At 39.9% G+C, this 12214-nt stretch overlaps 1 protein-coding gene across 2 annotated transcripts in view; it reads left to right on the forward strand.

The window, feature by feature from the left end:
- The window catches only part of LOC148421866 (polypeptide N-acetylgalactosaminyltransferase 18-like), a 109148-nt gene that overhangs the window by 43983 nt on the left and 52951 nt on the right, over window positions 1–12214 (forward strand). The gene's annotated exons all lie outside the window — the stretch shown is intronic.

Raw genomic sequence — 12214 nt, forward strand, 5'->3', positions numbered from 1 at the left:
AATTGGTCCTCAAATTAAGTCAATAATTTACATGATTAAATAATGTATTTAATAATAATAATTAACAATGTTATGTTTTAGTGCTTCAGGTCCCTAGGATAAACTTAGGCAAAAAATGCTCCACATAATTGGAAAATTGGTCCTCAAATTAAGTCAATAATTTACATGATTGCTCTGCAAAAAATATTTATATATAGAAATATACAGTGCAATAAACTAACCTTTTGAAATAAGTTGATGCATTGTCATTTCAACTGGGACCAGCAAAAATGCTGAGCCTTGGTCACCTTAAAATAAGCCAATCTATCCCAACTGAAAGCCAATTCCTTCCAATCTAGAACAGTAATCTTGTCCCAGCACCAAGAATCGATACTGTAAGACATGAATCCTTCTGCTGTTGATGTGTTTAGAGGTCGCATATTGCGCAACACTGCTGGAGCTGCCCTAGTGTACGTGTAGGCATGTTGTTGATGAGTAGTGTTTTTTTACTGCCCAGTCACACCCTTTCTTCCTGCTATCATACTGTTGAAGTCATCTCTGCTGCCCTGCAGCTGCCTGGATCCTCTATGTCATTGTGCAGTGGAGCAGAGATACTAAGCGCTCTAGTTTGTTCACTGAATACTGACGAGTTGTCTTTGATGTCTTGACAAAGGAATGATAAAATACGTAGTTGATCACTGGCTCGGTGTCTAGTAAGCCTTTTACTCTATTGTGTTTTCACAATACAAAATTCTAGGGAAACGACTGCTAAGTTGTGCGACCTGTGATATAGTTACCAATCTACATAGCACCTTTAATGCAAATGAAGAGCTTGGACAATGATTAAGAATGCTTTCAGAATTGTAATTTTTTTTCTTCATATTCATTTTTTTCTCAGAGGCAACATTGCATTGCAGCTGGGATATAATTAGTTTCATCAGCAGTCAATGGAATTCTTCAAAATAGAAAATAAAAATGACAAAAGTAGTTACAGATGGTTCATTTAGTTTATCTTTGAACAGTTACAGATTTGTGCTTTGTTTGGCTGAGTATTTATTTTTTGGCGCCGCCTCAGGCCGCTGTTGATTGCATTTTGTGGTGGGGAAAGACGGGCTTCAGTTGGAAGCAGTTGCTGTCAGTGTGCATGCGTTGCGTTGTTCCTTCTTTTTGTGAGATTTGGCCCACGGGTGTCTATGAGTTGTGTTTTCTTTGTTGGAATGTTGTCATTTATGCTAATATGCCCAAAATTAGTCGATTGTTGTGTTTTTTTAAATGTAATCATTTTGTGAATATAATTGCTTACTAGGGAGGCAATGAAGCCAGCAAAGCCAAAGTGGCATTTTATTTTATTATGCTGTTTTTGACTTAATAATAGGCAGCAACCTTTTTGGGAGAAGTTAACCTGGTTTGTTATAAGGAGGTGTGCAATTTGCCATTTTTATTTTCTGAACTTCAGTACAGCTGAAAAGTAACATATATCAATGTTTTCAAATTCTTTATGTTGCTGGATAAAACGGGCACATATGTTTGGCTTTAATGAATTTTTTGTTTGTTTTTTTTGTTTCCGCAAACATTCGCAATGGGGGTCCTTGGATAATTTGCTTTATAAATGGGTTCCCTAACTCCAAAAAGTTTGAGAACCCCTGCCCTAAACAACAATGACAATAAAAACATTCTATTCTATTTCATTCTATTCAATAGAAAGCAATGTGTATGGATGCGTGCATGTGTATCTGTGCGTGCGTGTCTCCACTTGGGTTATTATTTATTAACTAACTTTTGTTACCATTTTAACAGCCGTCTCAAGGCTTGTGATGAAGTGATTAAAGCAAAAGCAATTATTTAAATGTCTTAAACTTTGTTAACAGAGGCTGTCAGTACATCTCTGGTGATATCAGTCAAGGACATTGTGGTGCCTCAAGCAATGTTCCCTCACTGGTCCACACACTGTTGCCTCCCTCTCACTATGCCTCTTCTTTTTCTTTCACACTCAAACTTGCATGCTGTCACCCACAAATGCCAAACACACACACATGCACGCACACATCCACACGCTCACACACACACACACACACACACACCTACACACGCACACATTGCACACACAGACACACACTCGGAGCGGATTAAATGACTGCTGACCCTCGGTTTGCAGATCTTCCTTGCTGTCAATCATGGAGCAGGAGAAAAAAAATAGGGAGGACAAAGGTTTGGAGAAAGGACAAAGTGACAAAGTTTCCCAGTGTGAGCAAAACTGTCTGTGGGTTCCAGGTATTATATTTTATGCAGGGATCAACTGATTACCGACTGGGATGATTATTGGGGCCGATATTCGCCATATTAGTGCATATTAGGCTCAGCTTTTTTTTTTTTAATCTTACTTAAAATAAACTCAGTTAGGATGTACTTTAATGATATAAACCCAATTCCTACCGCCCAAGTCGATGTGACACAATCTCATCTGCTCGTTCCGGGTGAACACAACAAGAAATCTCATTGGATATCAAGCTGTCAATCACTGTGCTTTTGAACACAACAAGCAATCTCATTGGATATCAAGCTGTCAATCAACATGCTTTTACTAGCTCTGATTGACTATCTTTGTGGCACATTCGTAACGTGTGCGCAGAACTGAGCCCGCGCAGAGGACAACTCAAGCGAGCGAGCGCTCCATGTTGAGCCAGCGCGATGGCGAGATGTTGAGCGAGGGAGGGAGGGCTATCATTAGTGAGAAAAAATGAATTTTGAGCAAGCAACTTCTTTTTCTGTGCTCAAAATCAGTTTTCGCTCGCTCAATTTTTTTTCTGTGCTCCAAATCTTTTTTGTGCGCTCGCAATTGTGGCACAAATATAATGCCATTATAAAATGGGGTTCTAAGAAGCCTACTCTGCGGCTTTTACTTTTCTTGGGGGGGGGGGGGGGGGGGGGGGGGGGGGGGGGTTGTTCACCATAAACCACAAAAAATAAGTGCAAGTCCGTTTGATGTAAGACAGCCAGGATTTTCAGAAACGATATAAATAAGTTGTTCTATTTTCTGCTCACTTTAATTCACTTAAATGTAATGTTCGTACATTTCAAATTTAGGTGGACTCTGTTATTTGAGCATTTGGAGTGTCTATCAATGTATGTTTTTCAAATTATAACAGATGGTGTGTTATTAAAATTATGAACTTACGGTACTTTTAGAGGCATTTCTTCCTCGTATATTCAATAACATACTGTTGTGGTTAGGGGGGAGGCGGTGGGAGGTTCAAGGCAATGTGCCTTGCGCGTAGACGCTTCCACGGGTAGTCATCTTTGGACCTATCCAATTTGTTTGAAATAGAGGTCTTTGGAGATGATTTGCTGATCATCTTACTTGAGATGTTTTTTACCCAAGTGACGAATGTTGTGAGATCAGAATGTAGAAGGTTGACCTTTGCTGTTCCTCCCCCCACCTGCCGACATCCATGCTGGCTTATTCAAGCACACGTCTAAGGACTGAAGGAGACAAGTCAAGCCATCTTTTTCTTTTCATGTCTTTTCAAAGTCCACCCAAAAAATGATCCACATAGCTTCGTTTTTCTGTTTTGAGTTATATGTAGACACCCACCCCACCCCCACCCCACTCGGTTATATGCCGGTGCTGAAAAAAAAAAAAAAAAAACTCAACCTGTACTCGGAGAACTACGGTATTAAGTTGAGCTAGTCTTCTGCAATTGTATTTGTTGGACAAGATAACCAAGTTTGTGGTTGCACCAAATGGATCATGTGTGCTCAGACCTTGTGATCGACTCTGTATAGTTATGTGGCTTTGCAGGTGGTGGAGCGGTAGCAATTTAGCAAGCAACACATAGTCTTTCCTTTGTATTGTGGAATTGATTGAATGAAATTCTTTTTTGTATTGCCAGCTAAATGTAGTCAATTGTTTCATTCTCCCCCTCCTCCATGGCCTCATTTAATCTCTACTCCTCCCCATCATCTTCCTAAAACAGCACAAACATGTTTTCCTTTGCAGTCTTTCCAGGCTTTCCTTTGGAGCATGTTTGCCATTCTGCTGTTCAGATTAGTCTCTTAGAAGTCAAGCCCATTGTGTTGGTTATACAAATATAAATCTTTTTTTTTTTTTTCTTGTTAAACATCCAAATAGCAACTGGAAATTATGTGAATTTTTAGTCAGGGAAGGCAAGGTGTGTATTGTGATGCACAATGTTGCCATGTGTAAAGTGCACATTTCTTTGGAATGATCTGATTATTCCACACACACATCTCCTTCAAGAACTGCCTTATAAAATGCAAAGCATAAAGACAATGCTTCAAATTTATATACTGTTTTAAAAAGCAAATATTTCTAAGACGTGTTTTGCATGGTATTTATTTGATAATATATTATTTATACATTTTTGATCAGCATTTAATGGTAAAGTAATTTTACTCTTTGTTTTGGGGAGAAAAAACAGAGGGCTGGTATACACCTTTTACAAGGATAGGATTTAATAATGAACAAAATGAACTCTAAAATTAAACTTAACCATGCAAAAATAAAGATCAATTTAAAAATACATATATTCATATATATTTATATAGCTTCTGCTAAGGATACCCTTGTTACTCATCCTTCGCATAAACTATGTACACAGCTTGACTTTGACTTGAGACTTACCTTGACTTAAAATACTGTAGTAGCATTTGCAAAACATTTCAAATGAATAAATATGCCCCCAAAATCTTGTGTGTGTTTTACCCATGTAATCATGTAATCATTTTTTTCTCACTAACCACTGAAAAATGTACGGTACCAATTGGAAATCCCACTATCAATGCCAGCTGTGCGTGGCACCCTGTTCGGGTTAGGATTCCAAGCGAACCCTCATTTTAAATGTCCATTTATAGCATCAACAAATTGGGTAAACTAACTATAGGCTGATTATTTTATAGTATTATATTATACATTATAATGCTATAGTTAGTTTATATATATATATATATATATATATATATATATATATATATATATATATATATATATATATATATATATATATATATATATATATATATATATATATATATATATATATATATATATATATATATATATATATATATATACAGTCAGCCCCCTGCTTACGAGCATCCTGATTTGCGAACATTCCGCCTTACGAGCGTGGATCAGGGAGAATTTTGTCCTCCGCTTACGAGCAAACCTCTCGTCTTGCGAGCATTCCGTCAAACCAGCCATTGAGTATGTAGACATGTTCTCGCCTAACTGCGTCAATATATTCAGCAGTTGCGTCATCTACAATCATTAATAGATACTTATGGCGGTAACGTGAACGCTATTGGTCTTACAATCTCACACTGACTGTCTCACTCACGGTGTCTAAATATATTACCATTTAAGTGTAGTGTTTGTACAGCTAAAGGGAAAAACAGCTGACATGAAATTAAATGTGCCGATTGCAGGACAAAGAATTGTCATTGGTTTAAATGTGTGTTTTTTTTTTAATTAATTGTCAATACATTCCAACCGTTTAAAAAAAAGTGCGAATAATTATCAGTCAGTCAAGGAGACGCCAATATGCTATTGGTCGATTAAGGTCACCCGGTCTCACTCACGGAGATGCTATTGGCCGGCGTCACACGTCAATCACAGAAATGCCGATATGCTATTGGCCGAACGCCTTTATCTAGCTTGATGGGACAGGATGGAAGGAAGTAGACAAAATGAGTGAAAAACGGAATGTTTTGAAGACTTTGCAAACTTTATCTGTTAGACATAGCTTCTAAAATTACTAGCAGCGGTAAAGGAAGAAATAAGAGGATGATGTTTTAGTATCTCCGTGATTTGCACCATGACTGAAAGAGTTACTGTAACACTGTAAGACCAATAGCCTATATGCGTTGCCGTATTAACTCAAGAGGTTAATCTCTGCACCCTATTACGGGTGATGATACAGCGCCATATAATGGTTGCTAGACAAGATTGCATGTCAGGTTAGTCGGCGATCTCCCGATATGCATTGGGACAGCGTCATTGTTGCAATTTTGTGAGTTGTAACCAAAGTTGAACTGATGCTCGAACAAGCCATAAGTGTGCTGCCTAGTAAATGCATCACACACAACCACCTCTCCGCTTCCACCGTGCTCAATTCACGTCGGGAAAAACAGTTGACATGAAATTAAGTGTGCCGATTGCAGGACAAAAAATCGTCACAGATTTAAATGTGTTTTAATCAATAAGATGTCAATACATTCCAACCGTTTAAAAAAAAAGTGCAAATAATTATCAGTCAGTCAAGGAGACGCCAATATGCTATTGGTCGATTAAGGTCACCTGGTCTCACTCACGGAGATGCTATTGGCCGGCGTCACACGTCAATCACAGAAGTGCCGATATGCTATTGGCCGAACGCCTTTATCTAGCTTGATGGCACAGCTGGTTGGGATGGAAGGAAGTAGAGAAAACCCTGACTGAAAAAGTTACTTTGACACTGTAAGACCAATAGCATTTCTGATTTACCGTATTGACTTCGAGCATTTATTTCTGCTCATCTCTGCTTATCTCAGCACAAGTCAAGTCTTTCCAAAGGTAAAAGTCATTTTTCCTTTGAATTTATTATTTAATGCAACTGTACAGTAGACTATGTCACTTAATATTAATATATGTATACAGCGTGATGATTTTACCTAAGGCTTCTGCGCGCGTTGCACGCATTCACGAATTAACATGGGTTTGGATTGCCCGCTATACGAGCAATTTGAGATACGAGCGTAGCCGCTGAACGGATTAAGTTCGTAACCCGGGGGCCCACTGTATATATATATATATATATATCCTCTTACTTCTTCCTTTACCGCCACTAGCAATTTTAGAAGCCATGTCTAACAGATAAAGTTTGCAAAGTCTTAACAACATTCCTCCCTTCCGTTTTTGACTGATTTTCTCTCCTTCCTTCCGTCCCGACCAGCTGTGCCATCAAGCTAGATAAAGGCGTTCGGCCAATAGCATATCAGCATTTCTGTGATTGACGTGACGCCGGCCAATAGCATCTCCGTGACTGACTCCGTGACTGACACCGTGACTAAGACAGTGACTGTGACGTTTTAAGACCAATAGCGTTCAACGTTTCCTGTCAACGAGCGTCAACTTCTAAATCTGATGACGTAGCAAAGCGAAAATAAATGTACGAACACAATGGCCGGCATGTTGTATTGTTCGTAAGACGGAAGGTTTGTACGTAAGTGGGGGACAAATAACTACGCGGTCCACGCTTGTAAGTCGAAATGTTCGACCGCTCATAAGTCGAAATGTTTGTAAAAGAGGGGGGCCAACTGTGTGTGTGTGTGTGTGTGTGTGTGTGTGTGTGTATATATATATATATATATATATATATATATATATATATATATATATATATATATATATATATATATATATATACACACACACACACAAGAAATACATTACACTCCAGTAGGTTACAGTGACTCACTGGATGACTGAAAAACCTTCTATAGAGACTGTATGTATCCTGCTGTTGCCATGAGTAATGAAAATGGATGTGAACATCTGAACAGTAGCTGCATGCATGCCATGTTATGTAATGGAAAATCATTTATAGTGCTCTAGGAGTGTTTTTAATGTGGCTTTGCAAGGACTTAAGGGGACATGACATTTCACCCACAAGAGCATCAAGCATGTAATTAGCAATGGATGCAATATAGTGCTTCAAATCTCATTAAAAAGACTTAGCATTTGAAAAGGCAAGTCTTGGAGGCACTTCTCTGCAGATTTGGTTGATGTTTAGATTTATTTATTGGTCCCCGTAGGGAAATTTATTTTCACTGACAGTGGGGACGTCATTTACACATCAGGCAACAATAATAAAAGGAAAGTAAAACAACAATTGACAACAAAAGAACCCACAAGTCAAAGTCAGTACAGTAGGGACAGCAGGTTAATGAGGCCTGCTGTTCAAGGCGGCAATAGCTACAGGCTTTTGCCGGGATGGAATCTTCTATACTTGCGTGTCCTGTATCTACATCCTGGGGGTAGTGGAATGAAATACTGGTTAAGTGGATGGGTGACATCGTGAATTATGCCATTTGATAGGCAAGTAATGACTTTGGAAACTATGGTTATGATGTGGGTGAATTTAGACCAGTTAGATATGGAAAGCATGGTGTAGAAGCATGTTGAACAGTACATAAGCAGTGCTCCCGTTTGCCTGTGTCCCCGCGTCCGCAAGGCATAACCTTTGCTGGGGCACTCATCGTTTTTTGTTTGTTTGTTTTTTACAACAAACTCTTAATGATTGTCCATCTATTCTCCGATTCAACATAACTTGACGACTTACGAACATTAACAGCTTCACCATTTTTGGTTTAATCTTGCGGGGAAAAAAAATGGCGTCAATGGAGAAAAAAAAGAATACATCTTTGTTTCCAAAAATGCTGGGCATGATGAGACTAATTGTGATGTAATGATCTAGTAGATGACAATTACATCGTTGTCACGACAATGCTTCCGGGAACATTTTTAAATGAAATCGTCCCAATGCTGTTCATTTCATACATTACTTAATTTCCCACATTCTGTTTTAAATTGATGTGTAAGTTTCTTTATAACCACGCGTGTCACTAGACGAATGTCACCACGGCACATGCTATACTAAAATACTGATCTGCAGTGCTTGGGTAAAACCTTCACCAATAAAAACAGATTCACTTCAGTGCGCACGTCGCACACTACTTACTACTATTGTAATTCAACTCTACTGTATTTGCTTCACATGAACAATGTGCACATGGCTAATCAATATGGTAATTTATTCTTGTGTACTGTATTACTTTAAGGGAGAGCAAGAGGGGATCGGCTGAAAACAAAATCCCTGAAAGACAAAGAAGTTTAGCCAAGTTTTAATAAAATTATTTTGAATTCACTTAAAGTGTAACTCGGAGATAGATACCAGAAAGTTTTTCGACCGTAGCAGCAAGGATTGAGGGACTAAATGAAATCCTAGCTAGCTAGGCATCAGAAGTCTGTCTTAAGTTCATGCTAAATTAGCTAACATTATTCCTTAAGTTCATGCTAAGTTCGCTAACGTTCTTCCTTTTGTCAGGACAACCATATTCATTTGTTGTTTATTTATTGTGCGAGCTGTTGGAGGAATCGGCAGTGAGTTTCAACAGCATGAAACAATGATCATTTTGAGAACACCGCATTAAGCTTCTCTTAGTTGACAGATACAGCGCCTGGATCAGGGGTGTCAAACTCTTCAGGCCCGCAAATGGGTTTGATCCGGACTGCGAGATGATTTTGTGAAGTATAAAAATTAAATGAAAATTTTAATAAATGAAAATATTGAAATGCTTTCATGACTATTATAGTAATGATAATAGTTTATGATTGATAGTGATGTTGTACTTGTTTTAGACAGTAATAAAATAAAAAATGAAGTTGTTTTAAAGTCACATAAATGTATACCATGATTATTATTATTTATTGGAATAGATTTTCCATCATGCGCCCACAATCTTAAACGATTTTGACATGCCTGCTCAGTGGTTCTCAATGGTCTACCTTTAGGTGGAAAAATGTTTCCCTATCATCGAGTTGTGGGCCAAATTTTTAAACCATTCACATCATGGACAATACATGTAAGTTCATTCTATTTTGATACATTTTAATGTGACATTTGTTAATATCTGATGTTGATTTTTTTGCTCACATCTCGTAAATGCAGTTTGAACCTTGGACTTACTTTATCATTTTTATTGCAAAATTTTTGGGACTCCAAACATTTCTATCGGGACCCTTAGTTTTTTAGTATTTCGAGTCCCGCGGACTCAACAGTTTTCAGAGTTAAAATGACCACTGTTGACTGTTTGAGTATTTACAATTGCGGGATACTTGAGTGAAAGAGGATTGAACTTGAATTCCTTAGTTTTAACATTGATGTGAAGATGGTTGTCCATGCATCACTTGGTGAAGTGGGCAACTGTGTTGGAGTTCCCTGCACATCCAACATTCCGGTGTTGACCCCACATTTACTGCTTGCAGTCTGTTTGTGAGGAAGTTATGGATGAGGTGGATCATATGGAGGGGGTATTGAGGTGATATAGTTTCAGGATCAGTTGGTGTTTCTGTAGGGATTTGAAGGCAGAGCTGAGGTCCACAAAAACAATCCTGGAAGAGCTACCTGGAGAGTCCTGATGCTGAAGGAGGAGGTGCAGCAGACATGCTGCAGCATCCTCTGTGCCCCTCTTTGGCTTGTAGGAATATTGAGACAAACGGAAGAATGGTGTTTAACAACAATTTCTCCAGGCACTTACTGTAGAAGTTAGGGCTATAGGACGGCAGTGGTTAAGTTCTGAGGATCTGGGTTTTCTGATACACTGACTATGGCGGCGTTTTCCAAAGTGTGGGTATTGTAGTCCGGTAAGCTTGGCAGAAGAGAGAGTAGAATATTGGGGTGAGCTGCACAGGCCTTAAGCACCTTGCTTGGGTTGCCTCCAGGCCAAGCCGCCTTCCCTGTGCCAGCAAGCACAGCTCAACAACATCAAAAGCCTTTAGGAACTCAGATCTCATCCACCCCCGAAGATAAAATAGCCCAACTCAGAGTCTCCAGACTCTGCTTCCTTGATGGAAGATGCGTATACTCTCAAGGTCAGCAGCTCCCCACCTCCACTATACACATTGTTGATAGTGCACGGCTTTCTTCTCCTAAGATGTCAGATTATGGACCAGAATTTCCTCAAAACTTTATGGACGTCATTCTTCAATGGCCTCACCAAACTCAACCCACGCCTGGGCTTTTGCCTATGGCTAGCCAGCCTCAAAACAGTATGGAAGTCGTTCTTCAATGGCTTAACCGAACTCCTCCCATGACCGGGTTTTTGCCCATGACTAGCCAGCACCTGATTGCTTTAATCAGCCCTGATAGGACTCCTTCTCCAGCTTAATGGCATCACTTACCACTTATTTCAACCAGCGGAATCAGAAATAGTGGCTACTAACCATCTCAGAGCCACAGCTCAAATCGGCCGCCTCAACAATTTTGTCATCTCTGACTCAATGTCCCACGTCTCCTTTGGGACGTGGGAGAAATTTCGTCAAGGTGGTAGTTAAATGTAAAACTTCTAACAGAGGACCCTGGATGATCCCAGCAGAATTTTGCAATATGTTTGGCCCTCCTGGGTCAAACCGGCATCTTCCCAAACTGGCATCTTCCAACACCATCAAAGGAAACACACTATCAGGTGGTGATCAGGAGACAGTTCCTTTGCTCTTTTCACCCGAGTGTACAAAACATGTGGCCTCAAATCCAAACAAATTCTTATGCTCTTTGTGAACAGTTCATGCAGAGCACAGGACTCCAATAACAGAACACCACTCGGGTTCTGATGTGGGGGATTGTTTGTCCCATTCGCGGTCTTTCGGGTTTTACTGTCAATTGCCAAATGAGCATTGAAGTTCCCAGCAGAAAAAGGACAACCCAGCACACCCTTCAAGGACTCAAAAAAATGTGGGTACTCTGAACTGCTATTTGTTGCATTTGTACAACCAACTGTCAGTGCCAATCCTCCCACCCAAAGGGTGGCTACCCTCACATTCATTGGAGTGAACCCTAACACACAGGCACTGAGCTGGGAGGCATAAGTTTATCCTCACCATCTCTGTGCCTCTCACTTTAGACAACTCCAGAGTGGAAAAGAGTCCAGCGCCTCTCTGGTACCTTAGCGTTAGCTGTATGTGGATGTGAGTGTGAATATCTAAAAATGGAACTAATCAGCATCTCACACTAGCTCAAGCTCCTTCCCTGCCAGAGAGGTGGCAATTTATGTCCTAAGAGTTGGATATGTAGGCCAAGATTTGCCAAGGTTCGAGCGCTTAGCCTTCACCCAGGTCTCTCTGCAACTGACTCCCCTACCCATATGGTGGTGAGCCCAAGTTAGCTTTAGGGCTGGGCCCAGCTGGGCCGAATGAGTGCAGACTCGACCAACTGTCTGGACTCACCTTCAACTGACTCGCCTTCAAAGGACTCACCTTTGCGCCCCCTACCTTCAGCCGTGGTTTTAGAGAGGATTCAGTGATCTGCATCTGGGCAAGGGAAAAAAAAGTCCAAATGCGGCATAAAGCCCCAGACTATTTGGCTACTAGGATCCAACCCATTATTCAAAAGCCGTCATATCAAATGGGACCTAGTCAGTCTTCATCTTCTGGTAAAAACGAAAACTCAAAACTGAATTT

This window comes from Hippichthys cyanospilos, chromosome 6, assembly GCF_059441005.1.
Source record: "Hippichthys cyanospilos isolate Australia breed blue-spotted pipefish chromosome 6, RoL_Hcya_1.0, whole genome shotgun sequence".
Lineage (NCBI taxonomy): Eukaryota > Metazoa > Chordata > Actinopteri > Syngnathiformes > Syngnathidae > Hippichthys > Hippichthys cyanospilos.